A 26,698-nucleotide genomic window follows, 5' to 3' on the forward strand; every position below is an offset into this window, starting at 1 on the left:
AATTGATATTCCCATCAGCAGCTTAGAAAGTTCTGTTGAGGAAATTTTCTCATCAAGCTCAGAGGAGTATGCTATTTTACAAGTTTGAGGCAATTTTGCTAAATAAATATGAATAATCTGATGCCACCCCAGCCAAGGTTTTCATTTACTGAGGAACAGTTGTATCACATATTTTGAATATTTTTTTGACAGTGACCTGGTAGATCTCATAGTACAAGAAAAAAATTGTTATGCTAACCAGTCTATTGCAGCTTCTCAACTTGCTTATACAGTCCCGAAACAAGAAGTGGAAACCCTCTAGCCGTGAGGAAATATATATGTTTTCCTGGCCATTAGAATACTACAGGGAATTATTCAGAAACCAACCTTAGATATGTATTGGTCAAAGAACTCCCTAATCACCACACCAATCTTCCTGCAGATAATGTCATACCAACGCTTTTCACTTAACAGATACATGCACTTTGCTGATAATGTATCTTTTGACACAAACTCTCATCCAAATCCACAACTTTATAAGATTTGGCCAATTTACAGTGATCTAAAACAACTCTCTTTATAGAGCATGACACTGGAGAGAGATATTACAATTGACGAAAGCCTGATACTCTATAAAGGAAACAATATATTCCAACCAAAAGAGTGAGGTATGGTGTGAAAAGTTACATGCTGTGTGAGTCCAAGTCTGGATATATTTGGTCCAGCATTATATACACAGGCAAAGCCACAAACTTAGATGGCGAATATAAGGACCTGCCTGTTTCATTTCAAATTGTTTTAACTCTAATCAAACCACTATAGGGAAAAGGTTACTGTCTTACCACAAACAACTATTATACTTCATCACAATTAGCTGACCTGCTATTAAGAAACAGAACAGACATGTATGGTACTATATGTACAGAAAGGAAGCGCCTCAGGAGCTACGGAGAGCTAAACTCAAGAAAGGAAATATAATCGCATTTCAGAGAGGCAAAGTCTGTATAATCAGATGGAAAGCTAAGAAAGATGTGTGCCTATTATCCACAGTTCACAATGCAGAACTAGTGAAAGTCAGAAAATGGGATGAAATAAAGAAAAAAACAAAATCAGTTAGGGATTTTAACTGTAACATAGGGGGTGTGGATAGGGCCGATCAGCACCTCACAAACTACCAAGTGGAAAGAAAACAAGACGAAAAATATTACATAAAACAGTTTTTTCACTTGCTTGACCAAGCTATTTCGAATGCATTTGTTCTGTATACTAAAATGGTGGCTCTGTGGCCCACTTTCAGTTTAAAATGGATTTAGTTCAAAAGATGTTTCAAAAATACACTGTTGAAGTAAGAACTGGAAGGCCCAGAACACATACTCTCCTGAGACTTCAGGGCCGTCATTTCCCAGAAAAAATTCCACCAACTACAACACCCCCCCATCCAATTAGACAGTGTGCTGTAAAATGCATAACAAGAAAGATGAAAGAAAACAGAAAAGAAACCAGCACCTACTGTGATGTTTGTGCAATTAACAGCTTCCAGGGTGTGGCGAAAGTAACCTCACCACTGGGTTTTGGAGGGGCCTGTTTGCCAGAATCTTGCCTCAGGTTTATGACCCATGTACATTCTGGAAGGAGAAGATAGACCGGTAGACCTAAATCCATGGAACTGTTTTGGACAGGAAAGCCATGCTTGAGGTCGGTCAAATGTTACTTTCGTGGAATTCGGGAACCCCTGCTCAGATCTGGGCGATTTTTGGATATGTTGTTCGCCCAGATCAGAGCTAACCAGCTATGTATATTTTAGGGGGATGTGTGGGGTTTTGAGGTGTTTTCTGTGTTTTGGGAAAAATGTGTGTTTTCTGCCTGTGATTAAGTTAATTGTATTTTATTAATTGTGTCACAGGGTTAATTGTGTAACAGGCAATGCCCATTGTATTTTGTTAATTGTGTAACAGGCGATGCCCATTGTATTTTGTTAATTGTGTAACAGGCAATGTCCATTGCATTTTGTTAATTGTGTCACAGGCAATGCCCATTGTATTTTGTTAATTGTGTCACAGGCAATGCCCATTGTATTTTGTTAATTGTGTCACAGGCAATGCCCATTGTATTTTGTTAATTGTGTCACAGGCAATGCCCATTGCATTTTGTTAATTGTGTCACAGGCAATGCCCATTGCATTTTGTTAATTGTATCACAGGCAGAGGGGGTTGTGTACAATTGCTGGGAGTATTTCAATACTGTAAATGCAAGTGATTGACTAATGTAAAAACAATCTCAGTCTTCCACAAGGTCCGCAGGGGGAGTGTCTCTTGCTGGAAGACGTGCATAAAAGGCTGACAGGTAGCCCCATTAAAGAGTTCCTGTTTTACCCTCAACATAGAGCATCGTCTCATGTGTGGGGGGGAACAGCTATCAGTATTATACTCCCCTGGGATTACAACACTGTTCTACCCACTGGAAGCTGGATCCTGGCCTTGGGCACAGGGTGGGTGGAAGACAGCGAGATCTCAACCAAGTTGCAGCGGTTCGTGGGGTCGGCAGTGATTACGGTGTCAAGTGGAGTGCTTGGAGCCCTCAGGAAGCACCCATCAAAGGAGGTACCCAGTCGAGGTGCCAGGAGATCCGTTACACAGGCATACCATGCCAAATTGAAATTTTAGTTAACTCTCATCCAACCGCAATTAATAAAAACAGTTTTTATGAACTGAAGATCTATTACTGTTTTTAAATCATTATTGTTAAATGTAAACTTGAAATCTAGTTTAATATTTATTATCTAAAATAAAAAGCTATGCTTTTAGTGTGCCTTTTCTGAAGAAATGATAGCAAATGGGTGAAACATACATCTTGTGACAACTACCAAATATATTACATATTTTCATAACCCATAATATGAATAATAAAAGAAAATTAATAAACAGTGAATGGCACAAAAGGACAACTATGGAAAACAAACACATTTTCCCCCAAAATATCAGTATTTTGTCCACAATATTAATTAAATGCTACCATAAATGTACCTCAAAATGGTTCCTAGAAAAACTATAACTCATACCAGTACACCAAGGTCCCATGTAGAGATGCACTGAAGAAAAAATTAAGACACATTTAGGAGAATTGTAATGCAGTTAAGGAAATGTACTGTTCCTTAAAGGGTCAAATTAGCTGGGTGATTAAGGGGTTAATAAGCACTTAAGGGGGGGGGGGCGTGGCTTGCAACGGACCAGGAAGGACGTACTCTGGAGCAGCTCAGTCTACCTAGATCAAATCCAGCACCATCCTCCCTGAAATTTATTTCCTGAATCCCCAAACCCTTTCTACCTGGATTCTATGTAATGCCCGCTACAGATAAAACCCACCTGGGGCTATCTAGGAGACCGAAGAACAGAGATCTGTTTATGGCCTAGTCAAGGCCAGATTGCCTCGGGCTCCGGTTTAACTCGTGGGAGCGAGACTTACTGGATCTTCCCTCCGATATCCTGAGGTAGACGCAGCGATCAGGAGGGAATTCCTGGGCTGTGGACTGGTGAAAAGGGGAAGCTGAGAAACCTAGTGAGCGGGGTCCGTTTCGGCCGCTTCCTCTGAGGTGCGCGCAAATCCACTGAGGCAAGGGCGCCATCTTGGAAATCACCCCTCACATAAAAAGTGCCAGAAGCCGACAGTGGAGAACTTCATCCAGACGTCGGGCCCTGACTCTTCCAGCCCAGACTGAAGGGGAGCTGACCTGCTTCTTGAGGGGATCAACAACTGTGGGACCTGTTCTCCCAAATGAGGTACTGTTACCCTACACCCTCTCATAGAAAGCCTGTGCCACTACAGAGTGTCCTACTCTCCTCAGCCCACATGTAAACCAAGGGGAAGAAGTATTATTGTGTGTCACATTTGGAACCTCTCCTGCTTATGTTCTATCTGGAGGACTATGTCTTAATGTTTTAAATGTTCCTCCTTTTCCTAAAGGGGGTATTTTATCTGAACATTTGCATCACTTTTTAGAGCCACAGGCACAATGGTTCTGGATCTTTGAATAAGATCACAGCCTGATTGGGCACCTTACTAACCTTTTTCGAGGATATTTAAAGCACACGTATATTGCAACATTGAACACTGTCCTGTTTCTTCAATCAAGGGACATAAAACACCTGTTTTGAAATGGTCAAATATGGACAACCTGCAGCGAAGGAACCTGCTACACCTAAAAAAACAACAACTAAAAAGTCAGAGGTAATATGGAAATATTTGTCACAAAAACGCCTGCATGTGCAGATCCTTCCACCCATGTGGCTGTGCCTTTAACCCTGGATGATACAATGCAAGTTGAGGTGCAAGCTGCAGCGTCAGCTGACCTCCCTTTATCAAGGGACTTTTTTCAACAAACCCTCACTAATTTGCAGGAAATTAAACAGGATCTACGTCACAATGGTCATCGCGTGGATGGTTTAGAGGATACCACAGCAGAGCTATGTAATCATTCTAAAGAGGTTGCCACCCACTTCCAAACCTGTCAAAATCATCTAAATCAACTTTATACCCATATAGAAGACCAAGACAATCGTAATAGACGCAACAACTTAAGAATTCAAGGTCTACCTTTAACGTATGCTTCAGAATCCCTACTCTCTACAGTAAAACAGATCGCTGTTTTACTACTAGGCGATAACTACCCCCCTTTCTATTGAAATAGAGAGAGCGCATAGGGCTCTGAGACCGAGACCTGGCCCTGCTAATCCCCCCCTTGAGATATAATTAGCAAAATCGTAGATTTCAGAGTTAAAGGGGTTGTCCGATACCCTTATTTTCACCCCGGCAGCCCCCCTGAGCCTAGCATCGGAGCATCTCACGCTCCGATGCGCTCCAGTGCCCTGTGCTAGATCGCGCAGGGCACAGGCTCTTTTGTTTTCAATAACACACTGCCGGGCGGTAACTTCCACTCAGCGGTGTGTTCGGTGACGTCACCGGCTCTGAGGGGCAGGCTTTAGCTCTGCCCTAACCGTTTTACTGGCTAGGGCAGAGCCAAGTCATCAGTGCCGGTGACGTCACCGGGGTTCCTGTCAGCCCCATAGAGAGCCCCGGTACGTCACCGGAACTCAGAAAAATGCCTTTGCCCTGTGCAATTTAGCGCAGGGCAAAGGAGAGCATCGGAGCATGAACTGCTCCGATGCTCATGTCAGGGGGGCTGCCTGGGTGAAAATGGAGGTATGTCCAGGTTCAGCTCTGAACCTGGACAACCCCTTTAAAGAAGATATCAACATGCGACGGAGAGGGATTTCACCTTTGCGCCTCAGGTTCACGTCTCCTTGACTAGGATAGACTATTTTCTCATTTCCAAAGATTACATAAAACCACATACACCGCAATAGGCAATATTAAGTGGTCTGATCACGCTCCAATTTTCCTACATCTTTTAGACAACTACCCCAATCCTAACCCGCCGCTTTGGCGTCTTAACTCTTATTTGTTGAGAAATGAAGAACGGTATAGTCTATTCTCTAAAGCATTAGATGAATATTTTGAACTCAATGACACTTCAGATATTAACATTTCCACACTGCGCTCATAAAAGCTATATCTAAGGGTTATTCACTCAGACCGCTTCTAAGGTTAAGAAACAAAGAGAAAAGCAAATGCAAGATATTTTAGCTTGGATAGCGGCTGTGGAATCACAACATAAGGCAGCTCCTACTGATACAGTATCTGCCCAACTTACAGACTTGCGCTTTCAATTTCGTTCTTTCCTACTCTGGAGAAATGAAAGGGCCGTAACCTGTTCAAAAGCAAAACTATATCATTTGGGAGATAGAGCTGGAGCTATGCTGGCGCATAAATTGGAAAAAAAGGGAATCTTCTTCCCGTATTGAATCAATGAAGCAGAGCAATGGAGTGATGACTACACACCCAATCCATATTGCGGACACTTTTGGGGACTATTCTAGCTCTCTCTACAACCTACAAAATGATAACGCCACTCCACAACCTACCTTACAAATCATATCAAATTTCCTAGACTCAGTGTCTCTCCCAAGTATTACCCCTCAAGACCTGAGGTCGCTCAATAATCCCTTCTAGGAACTGGAAGTAGATACTGCCATAAAGACCCTGAAATTGCATAAAGCCCCAGGTCCAGATGTTTTTTCCAGGGACTATTACAAAACCTTCCAAGCAAACTTGCTACCATATCTTACCCGGCAGCATACTTAAAGAAATGTTAGGTGCCAATATTACAACAATCCCTAAACCAGGGAAGTCTCAAGTCCATCGAACTTCTGGCCCATCTCTTTATTAAATAATGACTTAAAATTATTTTATAAGTTGCTGGCTTTAAGGATACAACCTCTACTAAATTAATATCCCCAGACCAAGTTTGTTATATTCCAGGTCATCAATGCAGAAATGGAACTCGTAGAATGATTGACTTGCTTCAGCTGTTTGAGGCCTCAGGTGCACCCACGATTTTTGTTTCGATAGGGTGCACTAGGGGTCTCTGGCAGAGGTATTGAGTCGTTTCAGGTTCCATGGCCCTATTCTGTCCACTATCCTAAACCTTTACTCCTTTCCACCTGCCCGGGTACTGGCATCTGGCTTTTATTCCAAGAGTTTTATTATAACAAATGGAACCAGAAAGGTTGCCCTTTATCACCATTAGTGTGTTTTCGTTGGTAATGGAACTCCCGGCAGAAATAATTCGTGCAGACCCAGGTATTACGGGAATATAATACGGGGACATATCACATAAAATTGGCCTATATGCAGACGATGTTATGTTATCTCTCACACGCCCGGAAATTTATCTTCTAAAAGTCATAACAGTTTTGCAGGAGTATGCATAAGCCTCCCTATATAAACTGAATATCACTAATTTGCATGTACCCCCCTTTGCGATTCGGGATTCTCTTAAAAGGAAACTCTTGGCAAAAGCTCAGTTTCAATGGGCAGTAGATAGCATAACATACTTGGGTATCACATTAACGTCTCTAATGCAAAACTTAGTGATACGTAACTTTTCTACCCTGAGAACGGAATTGTTAGCAGGCTATACTGAGTACTCTCTGCACTTTATGTCCTGGATAGCCAGAATTAACGTGGTTAAAATATTACCTAAAATTATTTATAAGTTTAGATGTGTACCGCTTATTTCCTCTAAAACACTACTTTATTACAGACAGACCTCCTAAAAACCTAATTGAGCAAACTAAAGAGTGGTGGTCACCATCCTCACGTCAGAGGTGGATAGAGTTGGAGTCCACTTATACAAAAAAGGGTTCTCTCCCAGGTTTCCTTGCTGCTCATTCCTTGGTAGCACCAAAGGTTTCAACCTCCCTCTTAACTATGCGAGCCGCAGTATGGACCTGGTGCCATTGTATAGAAGGGAAGCTCTTCTCTCCAGCGAGATCCGAAATCCCGTTAGTTTCACTTACTTATGGAATCCCGGGCCTCTCGCTGGACAAATGGGAGAAGGCTGGTATACTATGTTTGGAGCAAATATATGATGACTAGTATAAAAACATTTGAAACTTTGCACCAAGCATATGGTATCCCTAACTCCTGTTTTTATCAATAACTTCAAATTAGACATATGCTGAGCAAGAATGAGGTCGTCTTTCGGTCAGCTGTCTAGGAGCACCCATTTTAGTAGTTATTTCAACAATCGAAAGTGTGAAGGGAAAGGACTTTCTATTGCATACCAAGCTTTTGGCCCTGCTTTAGAAACCAAATTGAGCTTTATGGAGAAGTGGGAGGAAGACTTGGGGTGTTCCTTGACAGTTGAGGAATGGAAGGGTGCCTTTCATTGGATGACAGCTAACTCCAAGTGTATCAACCACATTGAACAAAATATGAAAATACAGCTTAGATGGTATCTAACTCAAGCTCGTATAGCCCACATAGATCCTAACTATAGTCCAAGCTGCTGGAGGGCTTGTGGGGAAAGAGGAACTTTAATGCATATGTGGTGGTCATGCCCTACTATTCTCCTGTTTTGGGCAAAGGTCTTTAATCTTCTTTCATCAGTGGCGAGTTTCCCAATTCCTCTCAACCCTTCACTAGCTAGCTGTTTTATCCATCAGGATAGGCAAACTGCCTTACAGTCACAGACCAGTCATAATGGGAGTTTTATCAGCAGCAATATTGCTACCTCGTGGAAATTGCCAATTACTCCAAAGCTAACGGATTCGATCCCTTTAGTGAACTAATATATGCAAAATGAATATATATATGCAGGTTCTAATATGGAGTGCTAACAAACACTTAAAAGATGGGAAATATGGAATTCTTCCTTGTTTGCATCTAAAATTCTATCGGTTGCCTTGTAGTGATTGGTAATATAGTAAAAGCAGTGGGGAGAAGCAGTGAATGAACGGCTATATAATGACACAACATATATATATATATATATATATATATATATATTTGGGTTATAATGCTACTCATAGTTTGGTTTTGAGTGGCTAAGATATACTACGCCTCATGTAGGGATAACAAGATCTGGATTTGTTAAAATTACTTTACTTTATTTTAGTGACTATGTAAGAATGTGATGTATGTCAAAGATGTCAGATACATGTACTATTATTGTCATGGACTTTTATAAGTGACGTCTTTAATGATTACTGTTTTTCAATTACTTAATTTGGAAAAAAATCTATAAAACTTGAAAGTTAAAAAATTAAGCACTTAAGGAACCGGATTCCCAAAAAGTTGGGACACTAAACAAATTGTGAATAAAAACTGAATGCAATGATGTGGAGATGGCAAATGTCAATATTTTATTTGTAATAGAACGTAGATCACAGATCAAACGTTTAATCCGAGTAAATGTATAATTTTAAAGGAAAAATAGGTTGATTCAAATTTTCACAGTGTCAACAAATCCCCAAAAAGTTGGGACAAGTAGCAATAAGAGGCTGGAAAAAGTAAATTTGAGCATAACGAAGAGCTGGAAGACCAATTAACACTAATTAGGTCAATTGGCAACATGATTGGGTATAAAAAGAGCTTCTCCGAGTGGCAGTGTCTCTCAGAAGCCAAGATGGGTAGAGGATCACCAATTCCCACAATGTTGCGCAGAAAGATAGTGGAGCAATATCAGAAAGGTGTTACCCAGCGAAAAATTGCAAAGACTTGCATCTATCATCATCAACTGTGCATAACATCATCCGAAGATTCAGAGAATCTGGAACAATCTCTGTGCGTAAGGGTCAAGGCCGTAAAACCATACTGGATGCCCGTTATCTCCGGGCCCTTAAACAACACTGCACCACAAACAGGAATGCTACTGTAAAGGAGATCACAGAATGGACTCAGGAATACTTCCAGAAACCATTGTCCATGAACACAATCCACCGTGCCATCCGCCGTTGCCAGCTGAAACGCTACAGTGCAAAGAAGAAGCCATTTCTAAGCAAGATCCCCAAGCTCAGGCGTTTTCACTGGGCCAGGGATCATTTAAAATGGAGTGTGGCAAAATGGAAGACTGTTCTGTGGTCAGACGAGTCACGATTCGAAGTTCTTTTTGGAAATCTGGGACGCCATGTCATCCGGACCAAAGAGGACAAGGACAACCCAAGTTGTTATCAACGCTCAGTTCAGATACCTGCATCTCTGATGGTATGGGGTTGCATAAGTGCGTGTGGCATGGGCAGCTTGCATGTCTGGAAAGGCACCATCAATGCAGAAAAATATATTCAGGTTCTAGAACAACATATGCTCCCATCCAGACGTCATCTCTTTCAGGGAAGACCCTGCATTTTTCAACAAGATAATGCCAGACCACATTCTGCATCAATCACAACATCATGGCTGCGTAGGAGAAGGATCCAGGTACTGAAATGGCCAGTCTGCAGTCCAGATCTTTCACCTATAGAGAACATTTGGCGCATCATAAAGAGGAAGGTGCAACAAAGAAGGCCCAAGACGATTGAACAGTTAGAGGCCTGTATTAGACAAGAATGGGAGAGCATTCCTATTTCTAAACTTGAGAAACTGGTCTCCTTGGTCCCCAGACGTCTGTTGAGTGTTGTAAGAAGAAGGGGAGATGCCACACAGTGGTGAAAATGGCCTTGTCCCAACTTTTTGGGGATTTGTTGACACCATAAAATTCTGATTCAACATATTTTTCCCTTAAAATGGTACATTTTCTCAGTTTAAACTTTTGTTCCGTGATTTATGTTCTATTCTGAATACAATATTAGAAGTTGGCACCTCCACATCATTGCATTCAGTTTTTATTCACGATTTGTATAGTGTCCCAACTTTTTTGGAATCCGGTTTGTATTTGCTTGAGACAAATTCACAATCTACAATAAAAAAAGTGACATTTTTGGAATTTAATATGACTGGTAGGTTAACCTCTTAAGGACATAGGGCGTACAGGTACGCCCTTGTGCCCTGGTACTTAAGGACACAGGGCGTACATGTACGCCCTGTGCATTTTCGATCACCGCCGCACGGCGGGCGGTGATCGGAACCCCGTGCCTGCTCAAATCATTGAGCAGGCACTTGGAGCAAATGCGCCGGGGGGGTCCGGTGACCCCCCCCCCCCATGTATGCAATCGCAGAAAACCGCAGGTCAATTCAGACCTGCGGTTTTCTGCGTTTCCGGGTTATTCGGGTCTCTGAAATCCAGATAACCCGGAACAGGATGGTGATGGTGGTGTGATTTCACCCCACCAATCACCATCCAGCGATCCTGAGTGGTGATGGTGACATCACCACTCAGGATCGCTTTCTGATTGGTCTGTGGGCGGTCCGGCGGCAGATTCAAAAGAGGCAGGCGCTCCTCTCCTCCTCCTTTTGTGTTCCGGAGCCGGAGGAGAGAGGAGCTGCCTGCACGTGTCTGCTGCACCGCTGCCTGCACCCGATCTGTGCCCCCCAGGACCCGATCTGTGCCCCCCAGGACCCCATCAGGTACATAGGGACAGCTAGGGAAAGTTTGGTTTAGGCAGGAAAAAAAAAGGGAAAGTTAGTTTCTGAACTTTGATTGCATCACCCTAAGTTAGGGTGTCTGGGGTCCACAGCACAGCTGTGTGACCCTAGACCCCCCAGGGGTGCTGCCACTTGCCCCCCCCACCTTTTTTGGGGTGCATTTTTTTTTTCCGTGTACGCTGACTGTGGCCGGCACTTAGTGTCGGCCACTGTTAGCGCATCGCACACCCCACCGCTGATCAACTTCGGACGGTTGATCAGCGGTTTTGAATTTTTTTCCCCACATTTTTTGCCCTTTTTTTAGTTAGTTTATTTTATTTTTTTTCTGTTAGTTTTAGGGTGAGTTCGTGAACACCCGTGCCCCCACACACACGCACACAAAATAAAGAGTTACACACACGCACATATACACGCAGACACACACTCCCCTATGGCCCGCCGGACGTTCTCGGCCGAGGAGGCATACGCCCAGATTGCCTCTGACTCCGAGAGTCCCAGTGAGGATGAGGATGACCCCACATTCCTGTTGTCATCCGCATCCTCCTCATCAACTAGCGATGATGATGAGCCCCCAAGGCGGCGGAGACGCCGCCAGGCGGAGCAAGGGGACCGCCATGTTAAGGACCCTGTGGCCCACACTAGTACGAGCAGCTCTGGGGCTCGTACTGGTTTCCCGGCCCACCAGTTAAATCCACCGGAGCCCCCTGCCGGTGAACTTGTCTGGTGTAGCCCAGAGCGATACGAGCCTGTGATTCCTGATTTTGTAGGCCAATCAGGAATCCAGATTTCCACAGTGGGCTACACTGAATATGACTTTTTTTGTCATTTTTTCAGTGACCCACTGGTAAATCTGATGGTGGAGCAGACGTATCTGTACGCCCAACAGTTCGTCGCTCAACACCCGGGCTCCTTTTTGGCCAGGCCCGGTGGCTGGACGCCGGTCAGTGCAGCCAAAATGAGGACATTTTGGGGCCTCGTGCTGCATATGGGCCTGGTAAAAAAAAACAGTGTCAGGCTGTACTGGAGTGGGGACGTCCTATACCAGGCCCCACTTTACAGTACAGCCATGACACGCTCCCGGTTTGAGGCCATCCGGAATATTATTCCGATAATGCAGCATGTCCCCCCCGAGGTGATCCTGCCCATGACAGTCTGTACAAGATACGGCCGGTCATCGATCACTTTGGGGCCAAATTCATGGAGGCCTATGTACCTGGAAGAGAGGTCGCGGTTGATGAGTCTCTCATTGCGTTCAAGGGGAGACTCATTTTCCGCCAGTATGTGCCCTCCAAGCGGGCGAGGTATGGCGTGAAGCTATACAAAATTTGTGAGAGTACCTCAGGGTACACTTACAGATTTCGTGTATACGAGGGGCGAGATTCCCGGATTCAACCCCAAGAATGTCCCCCCACTCTGGGTGTTACCGGGAAACTTGTGTGGGACCTTATGTACCCACTGCTGGATAAGGGTTACCACCTTTACGTGGATAAATTTTATACCAGTATCCCCTTGTTTCAGTCCCTTGCCGCCAGATCCACGTCCGCTTGTGGGACCGTGCGGAAAAATCAACGCGGCCTCCCTGCCCACCCCCTCCAGGTACCTATCCTCAGGGGTGAGACCCGTGCCCTTACCACTGGAAACCTGTTGCTGGTCAGGTATAAGGACAAGAGGGATGTCCTTATGCTGTCCACAATTCATGGTAACGGCATCACCCCTGTCCCTGTGCGAGGTACCACGGCAACGGTCCTCAAGCCCGATTGTATCGTCGCTTACAATCGGTATATGGGAGGAGTTGATCTCTCTGATCAAGTCCTCAAGCCATATAACGCCATGCGCAAAACCCGGGCATGGTATAAAAAAGTTGCGGTCTACTTGGTGCAGGTTGCCATGTACAACTCTTTTGTACTATCCCGAAGCGCTGGCAGCACAGGGACATTCCTCCAGTTCTATGAGGCAGTCCTCAAGGCCCTGATCTTTTCGGACCGGGAAAGAGCAGGCCGGAGTACCTCGGGAACTGTAGGTGCCCGGATCGTCCCTGGCCAACACTTTCCAGGTGTGGTCCCCCATACTGGAAAGAAGGGACGAACCCAAAAAAAGTGCAGAGTGTGTCGCAGGAGGGGGATACGGAAGGACACGACTACTCAGTGCGACACTTGCCCCGATCATCCGGGCCTCTGCATTGACGGTTGCTTCAGGGAGAATCACACTTCCATGGAGTACTAAATTTATATCCCAATTTAGCACTGACATCGGATAAAAAAAAACTGGTTCTCAGACTTGAGACACCCAAAAAAAGCTAAAATAATTTATTAAAAGTAGACATATTAGGTATCGCCGCGTCGGTAATAATCTCCTCTATAAAACTAGCCCATGACCTAACCCCCCCCCCCCCCCCCCGATTTACACGGTCAAGGAAAAAAAAAAAAAAAAGGTGCAAAAAAAGTTTTTTTTTGTCACCTTACATAATAAAAAGTTTAATAGCAAGCGATCAAAAAGTCATATAACCCCCCAAAAAGTGCCAATAAAGCCGTCCGCTCATCCCACAAAAAATGAGCCCCCACATGAGATAATTGGATAAAAAATTTTTTTACAAAAATGACCCTTAGACTTTAGAGATACCCCCCAAAAAATTTGAATCAAAAAAGATAATATAGTCTAAAACCAAAATAATTGTAAGGTATTGCCGCGTCCGTAAGAATCTCCTCTATAAAAATACCCCATGACCCAACCCCCCAGATTAACACGGTCAAAAAAAAAAACAACAAATAGGTGCAAAAAAAGAATTTTTTTGTCACCTTACATAACAAAAAGTTTAATAGCAAGCGATAAAAAAGTCATATAGCCCCCAAAATAGAGCCAATAAAACCATCTGCTCATCCCGCAAAAAATGAGTCCCCACATGAGATAATTGGATAAAAAAAGAAATAAAAATGACCCTTAGACTTTAGAGATACCCAAAAAAAGATTTGTATCAAAAAAGATAATATAGTCAAAAACCTAAATAATTTTAAAAAAAAGTAGACTTATTAGGTATTGTCGCGTCCGTAAGAATCTCCTCTATAAAAATATCCCATTACCTAACCCCCCAGATTAATACAGTTAAAAAAAAAAAAAAACGGTGCCAAAACCGCTATTTTTGGCACTTTTCCATTTCAATCCGTTTTTTCCGGTAACAAAACAAGGGTTAAACACCAAACAAAACTTAATATTTATTACCCTGATACTGCAGTTTACAGAAACACCACATTTGTGGTCGTAAACTGCTGTATCAGTAAAAGGGAGGCCGCAAAAGGAAAGGACCGACATGGTTTCTGGAAGGCCGATTTTGATGGCCTTTTTTATTGACACCATGTCCCTTTTGAAGCCCCCCTGATGCACCCTAGAGTAAAAACTCCCCAAAACTGACCCCATCTAAGAAACTACACCCCTCAAGGTATTCAAAACTGATTATACAAACTTCATTAACCCTTTAGGTGTTCCTCAACAGTTAATGGCAAATGGAGATGAAATTTCAGAGTTTCAATTTTTGGTAACCTTGCGTCACAAAAATGTAATATAGAGCAACCAAAAATCATATTTACCCTAAAAATAGTCCCCAAAAAAATGCCACCTTATCCCGTAGTTTCCAAAATGGGGCCACTTTTAGGGAGTTTCTACTCTAGGGGTGCATCAGGGGGCTTCAAATGGGACATGGTGTAAATAAACCAGTCCATAAAAATCAGCCCTCTAAAAACCAAACGGCGCATCTTTCCCTCTACGCCCCGCTGTGTGGCCGTACAGTAGTTTAAGGCCACATATTGGGTGTTTCTGTAAACGGCAGAGTCAGGGCAATAAAGATACAGTCTTGTTTGGCTGTTAACCCTTGATTTGTTAGTGGAAAAAATGGGTTAAAATGGAAAATTAGACAAAAAAATGAAATTTGCAAATTTCATCCCCATTTGCCAATAACTCTTGCGCAACACCTAAAGGGTTAACGACGTATGTAAAATCAGTTTTGAATACCTTGAGGGGTGTAGTTTCTTAGATGGGGTCACTTTTAGGGAGTTTCTACTCTAGGGGTGCATCAGGGGTCTTCAAATGGGACATGGTGTAAATAAACCAGTCCATAAAAATCAGCCCTCCAAAAACCAAACGGCGCACCTTTCCCTCTACGCCCCGCTGTGTGGCCGTACAGTAGTTTACGGCCACATATTGGGTGTTTCTGTAAACGGCAGAGTCAGGGCAATAAAGATACAGTCTTGTTTGGCTGTTAACCCTTGCTTTGTTAGTGGAAAAAATGGGTTAAAATAAAAAATTTGACAAAAAAAGAAATTCTCAAATTTCATCCCCATTTGCCAATAACTCTTGTGCAACACCTAAAGGGTTAACAACGTATGTAAAATCAGTTTTGAATACCTTGAGGGGTGTAGTTTCTTAGATGGGGTCATTTTTGGGTGGTTTCTATTATGTAAGCCTCGCAAAGTGACTTCAGACCTGAACTGGTCCCTAAAATTTAGTTTTTGTAAATTGCTGAAAAATTTCAAGATTTGCTTCTAAACTTCTAAGCCTTATAACATCCCCAAAAAATAAAATATCATTCCCAAAACAATTCAAACATAAAGTAGACATATGGGGAATGTAAAGTCATCAAAATTTTTGGGGGTATTACTATGTATTACACAAGTAGAGAAACTGAAACTTTGAAATTTGCTAATTTTTCCCAAAAATTTTTAAATTAGGTATTTTTTGGTTCAAAAAAAAATATTTTTTTGACTTCATTTCACCAGTGTCATGAAGTACAATATGTGACGAAAAAACAATCTCAGAACGGCCTGGATAAGTCAAAGCGTTTTAAAGTTATCAGCACTTAACCACTTCAACCCCGCTAGCTGAAACCCCCTTCATGACCAGAGCACTTTTTACACTTCGGCACTACACTACTTTCACCGTTTATCGCTCGGTCATGCAACTTACCACCCAAATGAATTTTATCTCCTTTTCTTCTCACTAATAGAGCTTTCATTTGGTGGTATTTCATTGCTGCTGACATTTTTACTTTTTTTGTTATTAAATCGAAATGTAACGATTTTTTTGCAAAAAAATGACATTTTTCACTTTCAGCTGTAAAATTTTGCAAAAAAAACGACATCCATATATAAATTTTTCGCTAAATTTATAGTTCTACATGTCTTTGATAAAAAAAAATGTTTGGGCAAAAAAAAAAAAATGGTTTGGGTAAAAGTTATAGCGTTTACAAACTATGGTACAAAACTGTGAATTTCCGCTTTTTGAAGCAGCTCTGACTTTCTGAGCACCTGTCATGATTCCTGAGGTTCTACAATGCCCAGACAGTAGAAAAACCCCACAAATGACCCCATTTCGGAAAGTAGACACCCTAAGGTATTCGCTGATGGGCATAGTGAGTTCATAGAACTTTTTATTTTTTGTCACAAGTTAGCGGAAAATAATGATGATTTTTTATTTTTATTTTTTTCTTACAAAGTCTTATATTCCACTAACTTGCGACAAAAAATAAAAAATTCTAGGAACTCGCCATGCCCCTCACGGAATACCTTGGGGTGTCTTCTTTCCAAAATGGGGTCACTTGTGGGGTAGTTATACTGCCCTGGCAATTTAGGGGCCCAAATGTGTGAGAAGAACTTTGCAATCGAAATGTGTAAAAAATGACCGGTGAAATCCGAAAGGTGCACTTTGGAATATGTGCCCCTTTGCCCACCTTGGCTGCAAAAAAGTGTCACACATCTGGTATCGCCGTACTCAGGAGAAGTTGGGGAATGTGTTTTGGGGTGTCATTTTACATATACCCATTCTGGGTGAGAGAAATATCTTGGCAAAAGACAACTTTTCCAATTTTTTTATACAAAGTTGGCATTTGACCAAGATATTTTTCTCACCCAGCATGGGTATATGTAAAATGACACCCCAAAACACATTCCCCAACTTCTCCTGAGTACGGCAATACCAGATGTGTGACACTTTTTTGCAGCCAAGGTGGGCAAAGGGGCATATATTCCAAAGTGCACCTTTCGGATTTCGCAGGCCATTTTTTACACATTTTGATTGCAAGGTACTTCTTACACATTTGGGCCCCTAAATTGCCAGGACAGTATAACCACGCCACAAGTGACCCCATTTTGGAAAGAAGACACCCCAAGGTATTCTGTGAGGGGCACGGCGAGTTCCTAGAATTTTTTATTTTTTGTCGCAAGTTAGTGGAATATGAGACTTTGTAAGGAAAAAAGAAAAAAAAAGAAAAATCATCATTTTCCGTTAACTTGTGACAAAAAATAAAAAATTCTAGGAACTCGCCGTGCCCCTCACGGAATACCTTGGGGTGTCTTCTTTCCAAAATGGGGTCACTTGTGGCGTAGTTATACTGCCCTGGCAATTTAGGGGCCCAAATGTGTAAGAAGTACCTTGCAATCAAAATCTGTAAAAAATGGCCTGTGAAATCCGAAAGGTGCACTTTGGAATATGTGCCCCTTTGCCCACCTTGGCTGCAAAAAAGTGTCACACATCTGGTATCGCCGTACTCAGGAGAAGTTGGGGAATGTATTTTGGCGTGCCATTTTACATATAACCATGCTGGGTGAGAAAAATATCTTGGCAAAAGATAACTTTTCCCATTTTTTTTATACAAAGTTGGCATTTGACCAAGATATTTTTCTCACCCAGCATGGGTATATGTAAAATGACACCCCAAAACACGTTGACCAACTTCTCCTGAGGACGGCGATACCACATGTATGACACTTTTTTGCAGCCTAGATGCGCAAAGGGGCCCAAATTCCTTTTAGGAGGGCATTTTTAGACATTTGGATCCCAGACTTCTTCTCACACTTTCGGGCCCCTAAAAAGCCAGGGCAGTATAAATACCCCACATGTGACCCCACTTTGGAAAGAAGACACCCCAAGGTATTCAATGAGGGGCCTGGCGAGTTCCTCGAATTTTTTTTTTTTTGCATAAGTTAGCGGATATTGTTTTTTTTGTTTTTTTTCTCACAAAGTCTCACTTTCCGCTAACTTAGGACAAAAATTTCAATCTTTCATGGACTCAATATGCCCCTCACGGAATACCTTGGGGGGTCTTCTTTCCGAAATGGGGTCACATGTGGGGTATTTATACTGCCCTGGCTTTTTAGGGGCCCTAAAGCGTGAGAAGAAGTCTGGAATATAAATGTCTAAAAATGTTTACGCATTTGGATTCCGTGAGGGGTATGGTGAGATCATGTGAGATTTTATTTTTTGACACAAGTTAGTGGAATATGAGACTTAGTAAGAAAAAACAAAAACAAACAAAAAATTTGGCTAACTTGTGCCAAAAAAAATGTCTGAATGGAGCCTTACCAGGGGGGTGATCAATGACAGGGGGGTGATCAATGACAGGGGGGTGATCACCCATATAGACTCCCTGATCACCCCCCTGTCATTGATCACCCCCCTGGTAAGGCTCCATTCAGACGTCCGTATAATTTTTACGGATTCATGGATCGGATCCGCAAAACACATGCGGATGTCTGAATGGAGCCTTACAGGGGGATGATCAATGACAGGGGGGTGATAAATGACAGGGGGGTGATCACCCATATAGACTCCCTGATCACCCCCCTGTCAATGATCACCCCCCCTGTAAGGCTCCATTCAGACGTCCGTATGATTTTTACGGATCCATGGATCGGATCCGCAAAACACATGCGGACGTCTGAATGGAGCCTTACAGGGGGGTTATCAATGACAGGGGGTGATCAGGGTGATCACCCCCCTGTCACTGATCACCCCCCCTGTAAGGCTCCATTCAGACGTCCGCATGATTTTTACAGATCCATGGATACATGGATCGGATCCACAAAACACATGCGGACTTCTGAATGGAACCTTACAGGGGGGTTATCAATGACAGGGGGTGATCAGGGTGATCACCCCCCTGTCACTGATCACCCCCCCTGTAAGGCTCCATTCAGACGTCCGCATGATTTTTACGGATCCATGGATACATGGATCGGATCCACAAAACACATGCAGACGTCTGAATGGAGCCTTACAGGGGGGTTATCAATGACAGGGGGTGATCAGGGTGATCACCCCCCTGTCACTGATCACCCCCCCCTGTAAGGCTCCATTCAGACGTCCGCATGATTTTTACGGATCCATGGATACATGGATCGGATCCACAAAACACATGCGGACGTCTGAATGGAGCCTTACAGGGGGGTGATCAATGACAGGGGGGTGATCAGGGAGTGTATATGGGTGATCACCCGCCTGTCATTGATCACTCCCTGTAGGGCTCCATTCAGACGTCCGCATGTGTTTTGCGGATCCGATCCATGTATCCATGGATCCGTAAAAATCATGCGGACGTCTGAATGGAGCCTTACAGGGGGGTGATCAATGACCGGGGGGTGATCAATGACAGGGGGTGATCAGGGAGTGTATATGGGTGATCACCCGCCTGTCATTGATCACCCCCCTGTAAGGCTCCATTCAGACGTCCGCATGTGTTTTGCGGATCCGATCCATGTATCCATGGATCCGTAAAAATCATGCGGACGTCTGAATGGAGCCTTACAGGGGGGTGATCAATGACAGGGGGGTGATCAATGACAGGGGGTGATCAGGGAGTGTATATGGGTGATCACCCGCCTGTCATTGATCACCCCCCTGTAAGGCTCCATTCAGACGTCCGCATGTGTTTTGCGGATCCGATCCATGTATCCGTGGATCCGTAAAAATCATACGGACGTCTGAACGGAGCCTGACAGGGGGGTGATCAATGACAGGGGGGTGATCAATGACAGGGTGGTGATCAGGGAGTTTATATGGGGTGATCATGGGTGATCAGGGGTTCATAAAGGGTTAATAAGTGACGGGGGTGGGGGGTGTAGTGTAGTGTAGTGTTTGGTGCGACTTTACTGACCTACCTGTGTCCTCTGGTGGTCGATCCTAACAAAAGGGACCACCAGAGGACCAGGTAGGAGGTATATTAGACGCTGTTATCAAAACAACGTCTAATATACCTGTTAGGGGTTAAAAAATTCAGATATCCACTCGCTCACCTTCCGTTCCTGTGAGCGTGCGCGCCTGTGTGCGCACGTTCACAGGAAATCCCGGCCCTCGCGAGATGACGCATATATGCGTGACTCTGCGCAGGGCTGCCACCTCCGGACCGCACATCTGCGTTAGGCGGTCCAGAGGTGGTTAAAGTGACACTGGTCAGATTTGCAAAAAATGGCCTGGTCCTAAGGTGTAAAAAGGCTGTGTCCTTAAGGGGTTAAAAGAGGATCTTACAACATGAATGGTTTAGGAAACAATTGTTATTTCATGAAATAACAATTCTACATCAGACAGTGTCAGGCTGTGCAGGGAAATGTGTCACTGACAAAATGGTAACACCTAGTTGTCATATTTTTTTTATTTATTCCAGGAAGAATAAAGGGCAAACCAAAATGCAGAGAAGAAAGTTGCTGCTGAGATGGGGAATACAAGTGTTGACTGCAACACATGTGACATGAGAGCTGACAGGTCCTCTGTAATGCCTTTTTGGACCAACTTTATAAAACAAGCATCATACTGTATGTGAAGTAATAATAAAAGTAATAGTTAAAGAAACAATTGTGTCTTTAACCCCTTCAGGACCAAGCGATTTTTCACATTGAGGACCTTGCCAAATTTAGAAAATCTGACATGTATCACTTTATTTGGTAATAACTTTGAAATACTTTTCCTTACAGTATCCTAGCCATCCTGAGGCTGCTTTGTTGTGATACACTGTACTTCATATTCGTGGTAAAAGTGAATTGATATGTTTTACCTTTATTAAAAAAACTATATTTAAAGTCTACATTTGTAAAGACACACCTGTATCTATGTTATAAATGACTGACAGGGACAGACAAGGGGGGTCTTCTTACACTCACACACTCTGTTGGGGGCTGTTTTACGATGGCTAGAGATGGACACATGGAGTCTTGAGAAGATGATTCCTGACCTCCAACACAGATACCTCAAGGACTACAAACATTCACTCATGGACAATTAGACTAAGACTTTTCCTAAAGTATTTGTATAAGTAATCAACTCTAATGAAGACTGAAAATAAATCACATTATTCATTTTTTTATATAACTCTTGTTGAATCCTGGTTATGAGTCTTCCAGGTGTTCTTTGCTAGATTTGGAGAAGATTACCAAATCAGGTTGATACATTTTTCATACATAAATATTTTATATTTGGAGACCTATTACAGTGACTTATTTGTATTAATTTAAGACAGATGACTTAGAACATCTTCCTCTGTAAACACACATGCATCAAAAGATTTATACGTCTTCCTCCCTAACAGGTCCTTTTCCTTCATTTTCCTTTGTAAAAACTGAACAGAAGTATTCATTGAGGCAGTCAGCTAGTTCTTTATCTTCTAATATATATATATATATATATATATATATATACACATACACAGTACAGACCAAAAGTTTGGACACACCTTCTCATTAAAAGAGTTTTCTTTATTATCATGACTATGAAAATTGTAGATTCACACTGAAGGCATCAAAACTATGAATTAACACATGTGGAATTGTATACATAACAAAAAAGTGTGAAACAACTGAAAATATGTCATATTCTAGGTTCTTCAAAGTAGCCACCTTTTGCTTTGATTACTGCTTTGCACACTCTTGGCATTCTCTTGATGAGCTTCAAGAGGCAGTCATCTGAAATGGTCTTCCAACAGTCTTGAAGGAGTTCCCAGAGATGCTTAGCACTTGTTGGCCCTTTTGCCTTCACTCTGCGGTCCAGCTCACCCCAAAACATCTCAATTAGGTTCAGGTCCGGTGACTGTGGAGGCCAAGTCACCTGGCGCAGCACCCCATCACTCTCCTTCATGGTCAAATAGCCCTTACACAGCCTGGTGCTGTGGTAGCCATGCTGGTTCAGTATGCCTTCAATTTTGAATAAATCCCCAACAGTGTCACCAGCAAAGCACCCCCACACCATCACACCTCCTCCTCAATGCTTCACGGTGGGAACCAGGCATGTAGAGTCCATCCGTTCACCTTTTCTGCATCGCACAAAGACACAGTGGTTGGAACCAAAGATATCAAATTTCTTTAGCCAAAACAAGTCTCTTCTGCTTGTTGCCTGTCCTTAGCAGTGGTTTCCTAGCAGATATTCTACCATGAAGGCCTGATTCACACAGTCTCCTCTTAACAGTTGTTCTAGAGATGTGTCTGCTGCTAGAAATCCGTGTGGCATTGACCTGGTCTCTAATCTGAGCTGCTGTTAACCTGCGATTTCTGAGGCTGGTGACACGGATGAACTTATCCTCCGCAGCAGAGGTGACTCTTGGTCTTCCTTTCCTGGGGCGGTCCGCATGTGAGCCAGTATCTTTGTAGAGCTTGATGGTTTTTGTGACTGCACTTGGGGACACTTTCAAAGTTTTCCCAATTTTTCGGACTGACTGACCTTCATTTCTTAAAGTAATGAAGGCCACTCGTTTTTTTTTTTACTTAGAATTTGTATTATGGCAAGAAAAAAACAGCTAACAGTCTATTCAGTAGGAGTATCAGCTGTGTATCTACCTGACTTCTCCACAACGCAACTGATGGTCCCAACCCCATTTATAAGGCAAGAAATCCCACTTATTAAACCTGACAGGGCACACCTGTGAAGTGAAAACCATTTCAGGTGACTACCTCTTGAAGCTCATCAAGAGAATGCAAAGAGTGTGCAAAGCAGTAATCAAAGCAAAAGGTGGCTACTTTGAAGAACCTAGAATATGACATATTTTCAGTTGTTTCACACTTTTTTGTTATGTATACAATTCCACATGTGTTAATTCATAGTTTTGATGCCTTCAGTGTGAATCTACAATTTTCATAGTCATGAAAATAAAGAAAACTCTTTGAATGAGAAGGCGTGTCCAAACTTTTGGTCTGTATATATATATATATATATATATATATATATTTGTTTTTAATTTGGTAATTCCTTGTTTTAATTTCCTTATTTCATTTATGTATCTAAAGGATGTATCTAAAATCTTTTTATTGTTAATGATTTTGCCCACTTCTGAGTACCACAGTGGTATCTTCTTTTTTTGCTTTTACTGACAAGCCTGATGCAATTATCTGTTGCCTTCAATAGTGCCACTTTTAAGGAGCCCCATTTCTCCTGGGCTCCATTGAAACTGTTCCAGTCTGCTAGGGACTCTGATACCACAAATTTATTTTTAGAAAAGTCCGTTTTTCTAAAATCTAAAACTTTTGTTTTTGTGTGGTTTTCCAGTTTACATAAGGAAGATTAAAGTCTCCCATAATGATAACACCCCTTTTCAATGTCATTTAGCTATTTCCTCAACTAGTAGATCATCTAATTATTTGACTTGGCCAGGTGGTCTATATATCACACCTACACGAGTTACCTTATGATTATCAAGCTGCAAGGTAACCCAAACTGACTCTAAATTGGTCTCGCTAACTTGTATTAGATAAGATTTTATGATATCTTTCAGAAACAGGGCCACCCCTCTCCCTTTCCTATATAGAGAGAACTCTGGTACTGTTATATCCCAGTCATTTATCTAATTGAACCATGTCTCAGGAACAGCCAATAAATCTATATTCTCAGATGCCATTATAGCCTCAAGTTCATTGATCTTATTCCCTAGACTGCAAGCATTTGTAGACAAGACTCAGAGCTTGTCATTTCTTAACCTATGTGCTACTGGCATCTTCTGGCATTGTTCCGGGGGCAGTCGGACTGCTGGATTATCACTCTTTTGCTCCCCTTTCCTAGTTTAAATGCTCCTTAGCAAATACTTTGAACTGTTCACTGAGGACATTCGTTCTCTTGAGAGAAAGATGCATCTTTCTTGTACAGTTATTTTCCATTCCAACTAGAGCTAACATGAGACACAAAGCCAAACCCTTGGTTCACACACCATTCACCAAGCCATACATTGAATTCCTTAATGCAGGCAAAACTGCAGAGAATGAAACAGTCGATGCAACAAGTGTGTGAAAAGCTTCCTTCACCTTTGAAACCTCATTGCAAGCCAGATGATTTGTCCCAAGATGGACAATAACATCTACCTCTGCTTTACAATATTGCATTGCACCAGCACTGAATCCGGACCCATTCACTTCAAATGAGCGGTGATTTTCACGCATCACTTGTGCGTTGCGTGAAAATCGCAGCATGTTCTATATTCTGCGTTTTTCACGCAACACAGGCCCTATAGAAATGAATGGGGATGCATGAATATCGCAAGCATCCGCAAGCAAGTGCGGATACAGTACAATTTTCACGCATGGTTGCTAGCAGATGATAGGGATGAAAGCAACCCCGGACCCCATTAAAGTGTATTCCCTGTAGAATGCTTAGTAAACTGTACAGTTGTGTTCAAAATTATTCAACCCCCAATGCTGTAAAGGGTTTTAGGGAATTTAGTGTACATTTGTAATTGTGTTCAGAATGAAATCTTACAAGGACTTTTTAAAGAATCAAATGCAACTAAAATGACATCAACTGTTTTTGCAATACAGTATTAAATGTTTTTTTTTTTTTTTGTGATTTCTTCATTGACACAATTATTAAACCCCTTAAAGACTACCACTCTTAAGAACAGAGGTTCATTCAAGTGTTTTCGATCAGGTATTGAAAACACCTGTGGATGTCAAGGAGCAGCAATCAAGCATAATAAGCACCAATTAGGCAGATTTAAAAGGACTGTGATACTCAGCTCCTTCTAGACATTTACTGGTGTGTTTACAAACATGGTGAAGTCAAGAGAAAGGTCAAGGAAGACAAGAGAAGAGGTGATTTCTCTTCACAGGAAGGGCAATGGCTATTAGAAAATTGCAAAGATGTTAAACATACCAAGAGATACCATAGGAAGCATCATTTGCAAATTCAAGGCAAAGGGCACGGTTGAAACGCTACCTGGTCATGGCAGAAAGAAGATGCTGACTTCGACTGCTGTGCGCTACCTGAAGCGCAGAGTGGAGAAAAGTCCCCGTGTGACTGCTGAGGAACTGAAAAAAGATTTGTCAGATGTGGGTACTGAAGTTTCAGCTCAGACAATAAGGCGCACACTGCGTAATGAAGGCCTCCATGCCGGAACTCCCAGGTGCACCCCCTTGCTGTCTCCAAAGAATAAGACGAGTCGACTGCAGTATGCCAAAAGTCATGTGGACAAACCACAAAAGTTTTGGGATAGTGTTCTGTGGACTGATGAAACAAAATTAGAACTGTTTGGGCCCATGGATCAACGCTATGTTTGGAAGAGGAAGAACAAGGCCTATGAAGAAAAGAACACCTTGCCTACTGTGAAGCATGGCGGGGGGGGGGGGTCCAATCATGCTTTGGGGCTGTTTTGCTTCTACAGGTACAGGGAAGCTTCAGCGTGTGCAAGGTACCATGAATTCTCTTCAGTACCAGGACATATTGGATGAAAATATGATGCAGTCCGTCACAAACCTGATGCTTGGGAGATGTTGGACCTTTCAACAGGACAATGATCCCAAGCATACGTCCAAGTCCACTAGAGCATGGTTGCAGATTAAAGGCTGGAACATTTTGAAGTGGCCATCGCAGTCACCAGACTTAAATCCGATTCAGAACCTCTGGTGGGACTTAAAAAAAGCAGTTGCAGCACGCAAGCCTAAGAATGTGACTGAACTGGAGGCTTTTGCCCTTGAAGAATGGGCGAAGATACCCGTAGATTGCTGCAAGACACTTGTGTCAAGCTATGCTTCACGTTTAAAAGCTGTTATACCTGGAAAAGGATGTTGTACCAAGTACTAAGATTGAATGTCACTTGGGGGTTGAATAAAACTGATAATGATGTGAGCACAGAAAATACATTTGTGGTTATTTCATTATAAATGTTATGTTATATTTGTCTGACTTACAAGTGCCTCTTTGATTTAATTGTAAACAAGATGACTGAAATGATCAAAATCAATGTCAAACTGGCCAAAACACTCATTTTCAGTGGGGGTTGAATCATTTTGAACACAACTGTAGATTGAGGTGTTAAAAAGAAATAACTTACCTGTTCCAATTGAGCGCACAGCAGGCATCCTCTTCTTGCTTCTTCTTTCAGGACCTGCAAAAGGACCTTAGATGAAGTAATCGCGCCCACCACGTGAAGAGCGCAGGTCCTTTTGCAGGGACCTAAAATCTACAGAATACCTAACCCAAATCTGAACTTCAGTTAAGAAGTTCGGGTCTGGGTACCACAGTCAGTTTTTTATCACGCGCATGCAAAACGCAGTGCACCCGCACGATAAAAACTGTACATTGGAAAGCAAATCGCAGTCATAACTGACTGCAATTGCGTACCTTCTAGCACGATTGTTCCTGATCGCAGACAACGCATCTGGACACGCTCGTTTGCAAGGGGCCCAAGTCTACTAGAACCTACAATTACCCATCTTCCATTTCTAGGGGGCCTCTGTGGCAGTGGCACTGCAACAGTCTCAGCCTGAATTTGTTTAACAGTTAATTTACAAACAGATTAAAAAAAATGCCTGCTGCATTACGGAGAGCTGTTTACAGATCAGACAGCATTCAAACCTCCAAAGACTGGATAAAAGCACAACAATTCCTGCACAGAACCAGATCTGCCATTTTCAAGAGGGGAAACATTTTAAACAAACAAATCTTACTTTTTTAGATTGTATCCACCTCCCGATTACCTCCTGAATATCTCTAGAGCACTTAAAAATGCTACACTTTGAGAATGATGCAAGCTATAATTAGGCAAGCTAATACTATGTTGCTATATATACAC

General features: G+C 42.5%; 1 protein-coding gene across 5 annotated transcripts in view; it reads right to left on the reverse strand.

Annotated features, from left to right (window-relative positions):
- Window positions 1-26,698, reverse strand: part of GORAB (golgin, RAB6 interacting) — a 255,671-nt gene that overhangs the window by 19,497 nt on the left and 209,476 nt on the right. Inside the window, exon 8 of one of the 5 annotated variants that reach the window (XR_006390886.1) lies at window positions 25,958-26,011. The exons of the other annotated variants lie outside the window; for them this stretch is intronic. The gene's annotated coding sequence lies outside the window, so the exon portion shown is untranslated. The remainder of the gene's footprint in view (window positions 1-25,957; window positions 26,012-26,698) is intronic. 5 annotated transcript variants of the gene reach the window in all.

The sequence above is a fragment of the Bufo gargarizans genome, chromosome 7 (genome assembly GCF_014858855.1).
Source record: "Bufo gargarizans isolate SCDJY-AF-19 chromosome 7, ASM1485885v1, whole genome shotgun sequence".
Lineage (NCBI taxonomy): Eukaryota > Metazoa > Chordata > Amphibia > Anura > Bufonidae > Bufo > Bufo gargarizans.